General features: G+C 32.7%; 1 long non-coding RNA gene across 7 annotated transcripts in view; it reads left to right on the forward strand.

Moving 5' to 3' along the window:
- LOC112923172 (uncharacterized) overlaps positions 1 to 12,615 on the forward strand; it is an 895,045-nt gene that overhangs the window by 606,757 nt on the left and 275,673 nt on the right. For all 7 annotated transcript variants that reach the window (XR_011997185.1, XR_011997181.1, XR_011997186.1 and 4 more), the window contains one exon: positions 10,009 to 10,069. This is a non-coding gene — a long non-coding RNA (uncharacterized lncRNA). The remainder of the gene's footprint in view (positions 1 to 10,008; positions 10,070 to 12,615) is intronic.

The following is a 12,615-nucleotide window of genomic DNA, read 5'->3' on the forward strand; positions in this document are numbered from 1 at the left end:
TTTTTATACAAAGAGTATATATAAAAGATCATTTTATCCTTTAGTATTGCATCCTCTTGTAGCAGTTTTAGCCATTATTTTTACCAATGTTTTGAAAATAGACACTTAGCTCATATTTCCTAATGATGTACTCTTCAAAATGTGGGTGGCATCATTGAACATGTATATTTATAATAATAAATTTTCAAAAACTTCTAACTATCTTGTTATACTCAAGATATAATTCAATAGGGAATCAAAACCCAGCTGCATAACAACAGATTATTTTCTTTCTACATTTTCTCATTCATTATGAATATAGCCATGGTTTTAACAAGGGCCCATGGCTTAACCCAAAGGATTGATCTGGGACCCTTTGATAGGTCAGTACATGCATATCAAGGACATCTATCCCTCTAATCTTATTAGCAGAGTGTTTCTTACACAGGGCTATACTAAGATGGAGAAGGAAAGCACCCTTAAAGGTGTGTGTATGTATGTATATATGAATTTATAAGAAATAATCTCTCTCTTTTAGACATGCACTGAAATTCTATTTTATTCTCTACCTGAGATAAACACTTAAATCTGATTATTTAGTCATTCATACTTCTATGTTGTTTAGTCTAATCTTTTGCCATTGCTACCTGAAAAGAGTAGGAGTTTTGATAAGCCATCAAAGAAAAGCAAATAGTAATTTTTAAAGTACAGAAATGTATAGGTGAATACTTTGGGAAACTTGATCATCAACACATTGTCAGGTGCTTCAATGGTGATTTCACTTCCATAATAATGAAAGGCAGTTTGATACAGTGAAAAGGGATCAGAATCCCTTTCTCATGAGTTTCATCTTGGCTTTGCCTTACTCTATGAATTTTGGGAAAGTATTAACATTTCTAAATCTCAGAATCTAAAATTGGAAATAATAATATTTGTTTCAGCTGTTTTTGAAAGGATTATATGAGATATTCTATTAAAAAACCTTGCAATGTAGCTGACATAGAGCAGATTTTTGATAAATATGGGTTCCCACATCTCTAGTGCCTGGGAAGTAAAAAATTGCTGTGCTTTGAATGATCTATCAAGATGCTAAAAATTTATAGTATCTATAGGTATAGTTTCTAAAATTTGAATTAGATTTTCAAAAATTCTACCAAACTGAAAGTTTTAAAATAAGTGGTTAGTGTTTACAATTAAGATTTCTTAAAAACACATGTGAAGTTAAAGAAATACTTAAATTGAAAACAAAAAGCTATTAGTAAAAAGGAAAAATTGCAGAAATTTTTTAGATGAAAATTTTAGGTGAAAGAGCGATCACAGATGAATTAATAGTATATTTTTCTTATGAAGTATTTGCTGCTTTATTCTCATCTCTGGAAAAATATTCATTTATGTTCATCAAATGATTGAACTGTGGGTTTTTATTTTTGAATCTTAGTTTTTAAATTTTAAAACATTTAATTGCTTCAAGATTATCACTTCTAATCTTAATACCCTAGTAACTGTCATCGATCATACTAAAATATTTTACTTTCTACTCTAGTATTCTCTGTTAGATTAAAAAATCTTAGTGGGGGGCAGCCCCGGTGACTTAGCACTTTAGCGCTGCCTTCAGCCGGGCGTGATCCTGGAGATCCGTAATCGAGTCCTATGTCTGGCTCCCTCCATGGAGCCTGCTTCTCCCTCTGCTTGTGTCTCTGTCTCTGTCTCTCTCTCTCTCCGTCTCTAATAAATAAGTAAAATCTTTAAAAAAAAATCTTAGTGGAGCATATTAATGTATCTTCTTTTGTTTCAAAGGCCTACTGAGATAATCATCATGTACTATTGGTCAGCTTATTTAACATTATTGGAGATTTATTATATATGTTATACATTTTCTTATGTGAGCTCTTTCCAACAAACAATGTTTTGATATTAAAAATTGTTATCAGAATTTAAACATAATTGATGACAGAGTAATATTTTTTGAGAAGTAGAGAGAACACATGTACATTAACTTTTTAGTAAAATCTTAGTTGAAACTCTTAGGTTTCATATTATTTTTGTTCAAAAACTCAACATTAATTACAATGTTTTATAGGAAAATTTACTTTGTCTTCTATATAACTAACTTGGCTATTAGAAAACAGATGTATTTGGAGAGTGGTTCAAGATGGTGCCAGAAGATTTTCACTCACCTCCTTCTATAGGCACAACAAATTTATACTTCCACATAGAATAATTTCCTCTGAAAAACACCTAAAAATTGGATGAACAGAGCCTCCACAACAAAGAATAAAGGGACAGCATGGAAATGAATAGTAGGAGTGATACATTCTCACCAAACAAAAACAAAATCCACCTTAGGCACAATGATCCACAATTGGAGGGATATCAAAAGTATGGAACTTTACCCTGAGAAGTGAGGAGCATATACACACATCAGACACTCAACCTATAGATCCTTCATAGGAAAGATAAGCCCCCCAAATACCTGGCTTTGAGAATGAACAGGATAACATCTAGGAAATCTAGAGAACTATAAAAAACAGAGAATGTGCTCTGAAGGCTCCTGTACACATTTACTTGCTATAAGACACAAAGTAAAAACATCAGTTTGAAAGCAACTAAACCATATGTAGAGGCCACTTTCTGATCTTAAAACATCTGCTGGTGAGTCAAGAACTCACTGGAATTTTTTCTAAGGGCAGACTTCGCAGAACACCATTTTTGCAATCTCATTCTAACTTTCTAATACCAGTGCTGGAAGATACTCTTTTAGAATCTTCTAACCTGTTAGCACATAAGGGTATGCCCCATTGAGTGTAGCATACTTCCATGTGCTACAGCCACCTGCCACAGCCTAGCTGAGTGAAAGCCTCTCACACCCCCATGCTGCAGCTTCAGGCTCATCAGAGAAGGCAGCATACACAACTCAGACAAGAGATGCCCCTTGAGGGCCTGGTACTGTGGCCATGGGTGATAGCACTTTTGAGCTCCATGGAACATCTTCTATAGGAAGCCACTCCTTCAAAACTGGGAGAAGTAGATTATTTGCCTAATATATAGAAACAGGCAAAATGAGGAGACAGATGAATGCATTCCAAATAGAAGAACAAAACCAAATCCCAGAAAAAGTATCTTAATAAAACAGAGATAAGCAATATACTTGATAAAGAGTTCAAAGTAATGAATATAAATATGTCTATTTACGAACTTGGGAGAACTTGAGAGAAGAAAGAATAAATGAAATGAGAACTTCTAAAAAGAGAAATATAAGAAAGTACCAATATAAGAAAGAGAAATATAAGAAATATAAGAAAGAAACGGAAGTTATGGAGCTGAAGAATACAATAACTGAACTGACAAATATACCAGAAGGATTCACCAGTAGACTGGATCAAAGGAAGAACAGATCAACAAGCTGAGGGACAAAACAAAGGAACTCACCCAGACAGAGAAGCAAAAAGAGAAAATAATCTTTAAAAGTGAAGATAACTTTGAGATGACATCAAGCAGAATAACATTCACATTATAGGGGTTCCAGAAGAAGAGAGAGAAAAGGGGGCAGAAAAAATTATTTGAAGAAATAAAATGGCTGAAAACTTCCTAAATCCGGGAAAAGAACAGACATACAGGTCCAGGAACCCAAAAAGTCCTGAATAAGAGGAACTCAAAGAGATCCATACCAAGATATATTATAATTAAAATGGTAAAAATTAAAGTACATACACATAAGCTTAAAGGCAACAAAAGAAAACAACTTGTTACATTACAGGGAAAATCCATAAGACTATTAGAAGATTGTCCAGCAGAAAGTTTATAGGCCAGAAGAGAGTGGCATAACATATTCATAGTGCTGAAAGGAAAACCTTCCAACCAAGAATGTTCTGCCCAGCCGAGTTATCATTCAGCATTAAAGAGCATTAAGGAGGACGCATGATGTGATGAGCACTGGGTGTTATATGCAACTGATAAATTATTGAACAGGGAAGGAAACAATAAACAAAACTAAAGGCAACCTATGGAATGGGAGAAGATATTTGCAAATGACATATCTAAAAAATGTTAGTATCTAAAATCCATAAAGATTACCAAACTCAACAGCCAAAAAACAAATAATACAGGCAGAAGACTTGAATAGACATTTTTCCAAAGCAGACATCTGCATGGCTAACAGACACATGAAAAGATGATCAACAAAACTCATAATCAGGGTAATACAAATCAAAACTACAAGGAGATATCACCTCACATTAGTCAGAATGGCTAAAATTAACAGCACAAGAAACAACAGGTGTTGGTGAGGATGTGGAAAAAGGAGAACCCTCTTGCACTGTTGGTGGGAATGCAAATTGGTGCAGCTGCTCTGGAAAATAGTATGGAGGTTTCTCAAAAATTTAAAAATAGAACTACTCTATGATCCAGCAATTGCAGTACTAGGTATTTAACCACAGGCTACAAAAATACTCTTTTCAAGGGATATATGTATCCCAATGTTTATAGAAGAATTATCAACAATAGCCCAATTATAGAAAGAGCCCAAATATCTGTTACCTGACAAATGGATAAAGAAGATCCATGCAATACAATGGAATACTAGCCATGAAAAAGAATGAAATCTTGCCATTGGAAATGACATGGATGGAGGTAGAGAATATTATACTAAGCAAAATAAGTCAGTCAGAGAAGACAAATAGCATATGATTTCACTCATATGTGGAATTTAGGAAACGGATGAATATATGGGAAAAGAAAAAAGAGGCAAATTAGAAAACAGACTCAAAACAGACTCAACTATAGAGAATGAAATGAGGGTTGATGGAGAGGAGGTGGGTTGGGGGATGGGTTAAGGAGGGCACTTATAATGGGGAGCACTGGAGGTTGTAAGTGATGAATCACTAAGTTCTACACCTGAAACTAAACAAACAAACAAACAAACAAAACAGTTGAAGGGGAGATTAAGAATTTTCCAGATAAGCAAACACTAAAGGAATTCATCACCACTAAACTGGCTTTACAATTTTACAAGAAGTATTAAATGGACTTCTTCAAACTGAAAATAAATCGCAGTAACAAAAAAAAATTCAAAAGTAAAAATCTCACTGGAAAAGATAAAGATAAAATAAGGATAGCAAATCAGTCACTTATAAAGAAGAAATAAAGGTTAAAAGGCAAAAAGTAATAAAATTAATGAAAACAATGATAATTAAGGGAAACATGAAATTAAAAGATGTAAAATATGACATCAAAATTATAAAATGTGAGATGAGGGAGTAAAAATGTAAAGTTTCGCACTGTGTTCAATTCAGTTTAAGTTCCTATCAACTTAAAACTAACCAGTATCTACACAAGACATCAAGTGCAAACCTGACAGTAACCACAAATCAAAAATTTATAGTAGATACACAAAAGAAAGCGATAAAGGAATCTAGCACTAAAGAAGACCACCGAACCAGAAAAGAGAAGAAACTAGAGAGAAATTGCAAAAATGACCAGAAAACAATTAACAAAATAGCAATAAGCACTTACCTATTAATAGTTATTTAAATGTAAATGGACCAAGTTCTCCAATCAAAATACATAAAATGACTGAATAGTTAAGAAAATGAGACCCATCTTTATGCTGTCTACAAATGAGTCATGTCAGAAATTAGAACACACACACACACACACACGCACACACTCAAAGAAACAAGAACATAAAGAGACTGAGAGTAAAGGGATAGAAAAAGATACTCTATGCAGATAGACACCAAAAGAAAGCTGGTGTAGTTATACTCATATCAGAGAAAATAGACTTTAAAACAAAGACTGTAATAAAAGACAAAGAAGGACATTACATAATGATAAAGGGGTAAATCTAGCAAGAATAAAGAATATTTATAAATATATATGTGCTGGGGGATCCCTGGGTGGCTCAGCGGTTTAGTGCCTACCTTTTGCCCAGGGAGCGATCCTGAAGTCCCGGGATCGAGTCCCACATCAGGCTCCCTGCATGGAGCCTGCTTCTCCCACTGCCTGTGTCTCTGCCTCTCTCTCTCTCTCCCTCTCTCTATGTCTATCTTGAATAAATAAATAAAATCTTAAAAAATAAATATATATGTACCCACCAAAGGAGCACTAGGTACTAATGGACCTAAAGGGAGAAATAGACATCAATACAAAAACAGTAGGGGACTTTGACACCAAACTTACATCATTAGATAGGTCATCCAGAGAGAAAATCAATATGGATACCTTACCCTTAAATGACACATTAGGCCAGATAGACTTAATAGATATATACAGAATATTCCATCCAAAAGAAGAAGAATGCACACTCTTCTCAACTGCACATGGAACATTTTTAGCAATTTTATGTTAGGCTACAAAATTCATCTTAATAAATTAGAGGTTGAAATATCAAGCATCTTTTCCAACAAGATTGTATGAAATTAGAAATTAATCAGAAGAAAAAAACAGGAAAAAAACACAAATGCAAAGATAAAAAACATACTATAGAATAACCAATGGGCAATGAAGAAATCAAAGGAGAACTTTAAAAAAAACAACTTATAATTGAATAAGGGCAGAAATGTGAATACCAAAATCTATAGGACACAGCAAAATCAGTTCCAGGAGGGATTTCATAGCAATATAAGCCTACTTCAAGAAACTAGAAAAAGAATAAACAAAGCCCAAAGTTAGTAGAAGGAAGGAAATAACAAAGACCAGAAAAAAATAGAGACTAAAAAGATAAAATATAAATAGAACTAAAAGCTGATTCTTTGAAATAATAAAAAAAACTAGCAAATTTTAGTTAGACTATCAAAAAAGTAGCAGTGTTCAAATAAAATCAGAAATAAGAGAAAAATTACAACTGATACCAAAAAAATACAAAAGATCATAAAAAATTACTATGAAGAATTATATAAAAACAGATTAGACAATCTAGAAGAAATTAATAAATGTCTAAAACATATAATCTATCAAGATGAATCATGAAGCAATGGAAAATTTGATTAGACCAATTTCTAGCAAAGATATTGAAATAGTAATCAAAAACCTCCCAACAAACAACAGACCAAGATCAGATAACTTCACTGGTAAATTCTACTACAACTTTAGAGATTTAATACCTGTCTTTTTCAAACTCTTTCAAAAAATTGAAGAAAATGAATGCTTCCAAACTCATTTTACAAGGCCAGCATATCACTGATATCTAAAACCAAACCCAAAGACATCATTGAAAAAGAATACAGGCCAATATCACTGATGAATATAGATGCAAAAGTCCTCAACAAAACATTAGCAAACCAAATTCAACAATGCATTAAAAGTATCATACATCATCATGGTCAAGTGGGATGTGTTCCAGGGACACAAGAACAGTTCAAACTTCACATATCAACATGATATATCACATTAACAAAATGAAGAATAAAATCATATGATCATCTCCAAGGATGAAAAAATTTTTGACAAAATTCAACATACATTTATGTTACAATTAATTAATCTCAAATGGTTAGAGGGAATATATGTCAACATAATAAAGGCCATATATGAGCAACTCATAGCTAACATTTTCAATAATGAAAAATGAAAAACTTTTCCTCTAAGATCAGGAACAAGACAAGGATGAAGACCCTGACCACTTTTATTCAACATTGTATTGGAAATCTTAGCTACTAGAATAAGATAAGAAAAAGAAATAAAAAGAATCCAAATCAGAATGGAATTAAGTAAGACTGTCTCTATTTGCAGATGATATGATACTATATGTAGAAAATCCTAAAGTCTACCAAAATTTATTAGAACTAATAAATTAATTTAGTAAGTTTGCAGTAAGTAAAATAAATATACAGAATTCTGTGGTGCTTCCATACACTAATAACCAACTATTGGAAAGAATTTAAAAAGCAATCTCATTTACAACTGCATCAAAGAGAATAAAATACATTGGTATGAATTTAATCAAGAAGTGAAAGACCTGTACATTGAAAGCTGTAACACTGATGAAAGAAATAAATGGAAAGATTTTCCATGCTCATGGATTAGAAGAATTAGCATAGTTAAAATGCCCATACTATGCAAAACAGTCTATAGATTCAGTGTGATCTTTATCGAAATTCCAATTGAATTTTTCACAGAGCTAGAACAAATAATTCTAAAATTTGTATGGAATCATGAAGATGCCAAATAGCCAAAGTAATCTTGAGAAAGAAGAACAAAGTACCACCTTCCCTAATCTCAAACTATACTACAAAAAAGTATCGCATTGACATAGAAACAGACACACAGATCAATGGAACAAAATTAAGAGTCTAGAAATAACACACACACATGAACAATTAATTACTGTGAAGGAGCTAAGAACATACAATGGAGAAAGGACAGTGTTTTAAGTTTGGTCTAATGATATGTTTATGAATCTGTTGCCAAAGGCAAGTGAAACAAAAGCAAAAATGAGCAAAGGACTACATCAAACTAAAAAGCTTCTGTGCAGAGAGAAGAAATCCATCATCAAAACAAAAAGGTAATGCATATAATTGGAGAAGACATTTAAACATCATGTATCCAATAAAGCACTAATATCCACAATATGTAAAGAACTCACATAACTCAACAATTAAAAAACAACAAGTAACCCAATTAAAACATGGGCAGAGGATCTGAATAGACATTTTTCCAAAGACATACAGATGGCCAACAGGTACATGAAAAATGTTCAACGTCACTAAATATTAGGGGAATGCAAATCAAATCCACAATGAAATACACTTCATACCTATTAGAATGACTATTATACAAAAGACAAGAAATAACGAGTATTGGAGAGGATGTGGAAAAGGGAACTGTTATACACTGTTCGTAGGAATGTTTATTGTTGCAGCCACAATGGAAAACAGTATGGAGAGTTCTAAAAAAATAAGACTAGATGTACCATATGATCTAGCTGTTGTACTTCTGGGTACTTATCTGAAGAACATGAAAACACTACTTTGAAAATATATAGGAACCTCTATGTTAATTGCAGCATTATTTACAATAGCCAAGATACAAAACAACCTAAAAGACCATCAAATGATAAATGGAAAAGATATTTCACACACACACACACACACACACACACACACACACACACACACGGGAATACTCATGCATAAAGAAAGAATTCTTGCCATTTACAATAACAGGGATGCACATTGAGGGTACTCTGCTAAGTGAAATAAGTCAGAGAAAGACAAACACCATATGATTTTACTCATGTGGAATCTTAAAAAAAATACTGAAACAAATACATAAATACAGAGAACAGATTGATGCTTCTTGGAAGGAAGGGGGTTTAGAGCTGGGTGGAGTGGGTGAAAAGGGTTAATTATGTGGTGATGGGTGGTGACTAGACTTGTGGTGATGATTGCTTTGTAGTGTATGCCGATGTCAGATTATAATGTTGTGTACCTGAAAACCATATAATGATATATATTAATTTTACCTCAAAAAAAAAGAAAGAAACCAGACTATTTGTTTACTATGTCTAGCACTGACAATTACAAAATTACATGAATTCTTTGTGAATTTTTAAAAAGTACATATTATGTATTCCTTCACCATCCAGTTTAACTGCCTTATAAAGGAGGTTGTGTCCACAACTGCAAATTTTTAAATGGAAAAAAATGACTGATTCTCCCAAGTAAAAATAACAATAAGAAGAAATTGGCTGAAATTTCTTTTAAACATGTGAAGGAATCACATTTAGATTTGCTTTAAAACACTATTAGTTTCTGTTTATGGTGTTGGAAAGTTTAAGCTTCTTGAACAGGAAAAAAAAGTCTTTTGTAAAAGTATCTAATCCTATCCTAGTGTTGGTTGCTAGGAGAACATTTAATTCAAGTTAATCAGTAAACATCTAGCAGCCAGCTACCTGAGGAGCACGGGACTGGGAGGGACTTAGAAGCTGGCCGGCAGGGAAACTGCTGATGGGAACAAGGCTGTCAAGGGTTTTTCATACACACCAGCAATATCGCACTGTGATGTGAATTTTTTTCTCTATCATTCTTCTAGGTAAGGAAGGGAAAAGAAAGCAGGAAACACTGGAAAGATAAATGAGGTCTTTCCTATGAAGGTGAGCTTGATTTTTTCTATCTAATTTTGGTAAAAGAACAAGAGTTAAATTAATTAATGATTACTAACAAATGAAGATTAGTGAGAATGGGTAGGATATCTAATACTACCTAAATATTTGTATTTAAATTTTTCTCTGTAGAAGGTATCCTATTTGAAAATAATGTTTTTGTGAAGCACAATTGTCAACAACAAAATACTTTGGGTATGAAAAATTTCATCTGTGACAAAATCCTTGAATATTTTAGAAAGAATTAAAGATAATACCTAGCTATTTTAAAATGAAAATTATACTTTAAAATATCGACAGAATGAGAAATAAATTTGCTATCTAAAATTTTTAATAGAATTTAGGTGTGTCCACAGAGCAATTTAGACCATTGATTGGCATTCATACCTGTGGAAGCAAAGTGTCAGTCCTGGTAAAACTAAAGGCATTTATGCACTAGGAAATGGTTACCTTGGTTTATTGGATCTGGATTAATTCCTAACTGTAAATTCGTTAAAACAGTTTTTTGTTTATTTTTACTAAAAGAAAACTGAAAAGCGCAATTCAATTTACAGAATTTCACTTTGTAATAAATTTAGGAGAATATGGATTCCTTATCTTTAGAAATGAGTGTTATGGAACTATATAAGCACAGAAAGATCAAAAGCTACAAAGGAAGTAAAAGGATAAAATCTTGTGTATTAATTATACATAAAACCATTCAAATATGTTTTTATGATAGGAACAATTGTGATGTGGTTAGATAGTTATTTTTATACTGAAAATAACATTTCTATAATAAAGAAGTTGACTTTACCTACATTTAAAAAAATATTTCTACATTACATATTAGAATCACACTTTGAATTTCAATAGTAATCTAAAGTTAAAAGTCATGAATCCTCCTCATAATTTTGCCACACATGTTGCTTGACCTAAGATCTAAGATGAGAAGAACTTGAGTGGAAGTTGAAGTATGAGGATGAGTTAGAGGCAGTGATAGAGGCTTTGGGTTATAGAATGATTTAAATTTAAGTGTTGAATGAGCAACTGATATCAAGTTATTTGCCTTTGCAAATACTATCGCAAATTTTGCAAATGTACTTGTCGCCAAGTGGTATTGAACATACCCCCTTGGGAGTGTAACCACACAGCATATACTTTCATAGAGGTCTACACAAGAAAAATTAACTAGGTAATTACTATTTATGATGAATAAAAATATAATTATGATATGTTAAAATACATTAATTTTATATGTAGCAAGGTATAGGGGTATATAGAAGTGTTACCTACACAGACAAACAGTTGAGAAGAAAGTAATTTAATTAAGATATTTCTTTTATAATATTTTATTGAATAGGTATTTACCTGAATTGATTTTTTAAAATAATTTTATTACTACTGTTTCAAACACCTGTATGAAAAGATATAGAAAACTGTAAAAGTATAACATCTAACAAAATATTGAACTAAAATTCTACAATACACAAATATTAATCTGTTGAAGATAGAATAAATCTAAATGTACAACATAAATAGATCATTGATTTATCTATACTTTTTCTTTATCAATGGCAGACCAGTTTCTCTTATATTTGATCATATGAAAGAGGCCCATATTGAGTGGTTATAATTTGACTACAGTAATAATCGTTTATATAAATAACATCCATCTGAACATTTATAATGACCATATAAAGCTTATCATCTTTACTTTAGTGCAAACTTCCCTCTGAAATGCTTTGTTTCACAGGCACTGGCTCAACCTTTCCAAATCTTATCTCCCCTATATTTACTCCTCCCCAGGTGTATTGCTTATAGTGGTCAGTGACATTACATTTTACCCAGGTATGCAAGAGAGGCTCTTGGGAATCAAGTTTGATGGTCATCTGTAAGAGCCATTGGATTTCCAATAGCTTATACTTTTTTGCAGTATTCCATCATTGTTCCTGATTTCAAGCCTTGGATAATTACTTTTGCATGTCAATTTGATTAGGCCAAGAGGTGCCCAGACCTTTGGTCAATTACTCTGGGTGTGTCTTTGAGAGCTTTTCTGGAAGAGATAATCAATTGAATCAGTAGACTGAGTTAAACAGATTTCCCTCTGCAAATTTTGTGGGCTCCATTTAAACAACTGGTAGTCTGATTAGAACAAAAATACTGATCCTCTCAAGAGTAAAAGAGAATTCTTCCTGCCTGGCTGCCTTTAAACTGGCATTGTTTTTTTCCTCCCTTTGTATTCAAACTGAAACATTGGCTCTTTCTGGGTTTCAAGCATACTGGCCTTCGGACTGGAACTACACCTTTGGCTCTCCTGGATCTTTCAGTTTGCCTACTGCAGATTGTATTCTGTTCTGTTTCTCTGGAGATCTGAAGACTAATGCAAAGCCTTTGGCACTTTTCTTCTGAATTTTGAAGTACTCTCTTAACTGCTGTCCATTTCACATTCTTCCCATATATCTTCCACACATCTGCCATAATTAATTTTTTGAATGCAAATCTCTTTAGGCGGTTTCCTGGCTTAAAATTCTTCCTTGGCTATCCATTTTAGGATA

Source organism: Vulpes vulpes, chromosome 1 (genome assembly GCF_048418805.1).
Source record: "Vulpes vulpes isolate BD-2025 chromosome 1, VulVul3, whole genome shotgun sequence".
Taxonomy (NCBI): Eukaryota; Metazoa; Chordata; class Mammalia; order Carnivora; family Canidae; genus Vulpes; species Vulpes vulpes.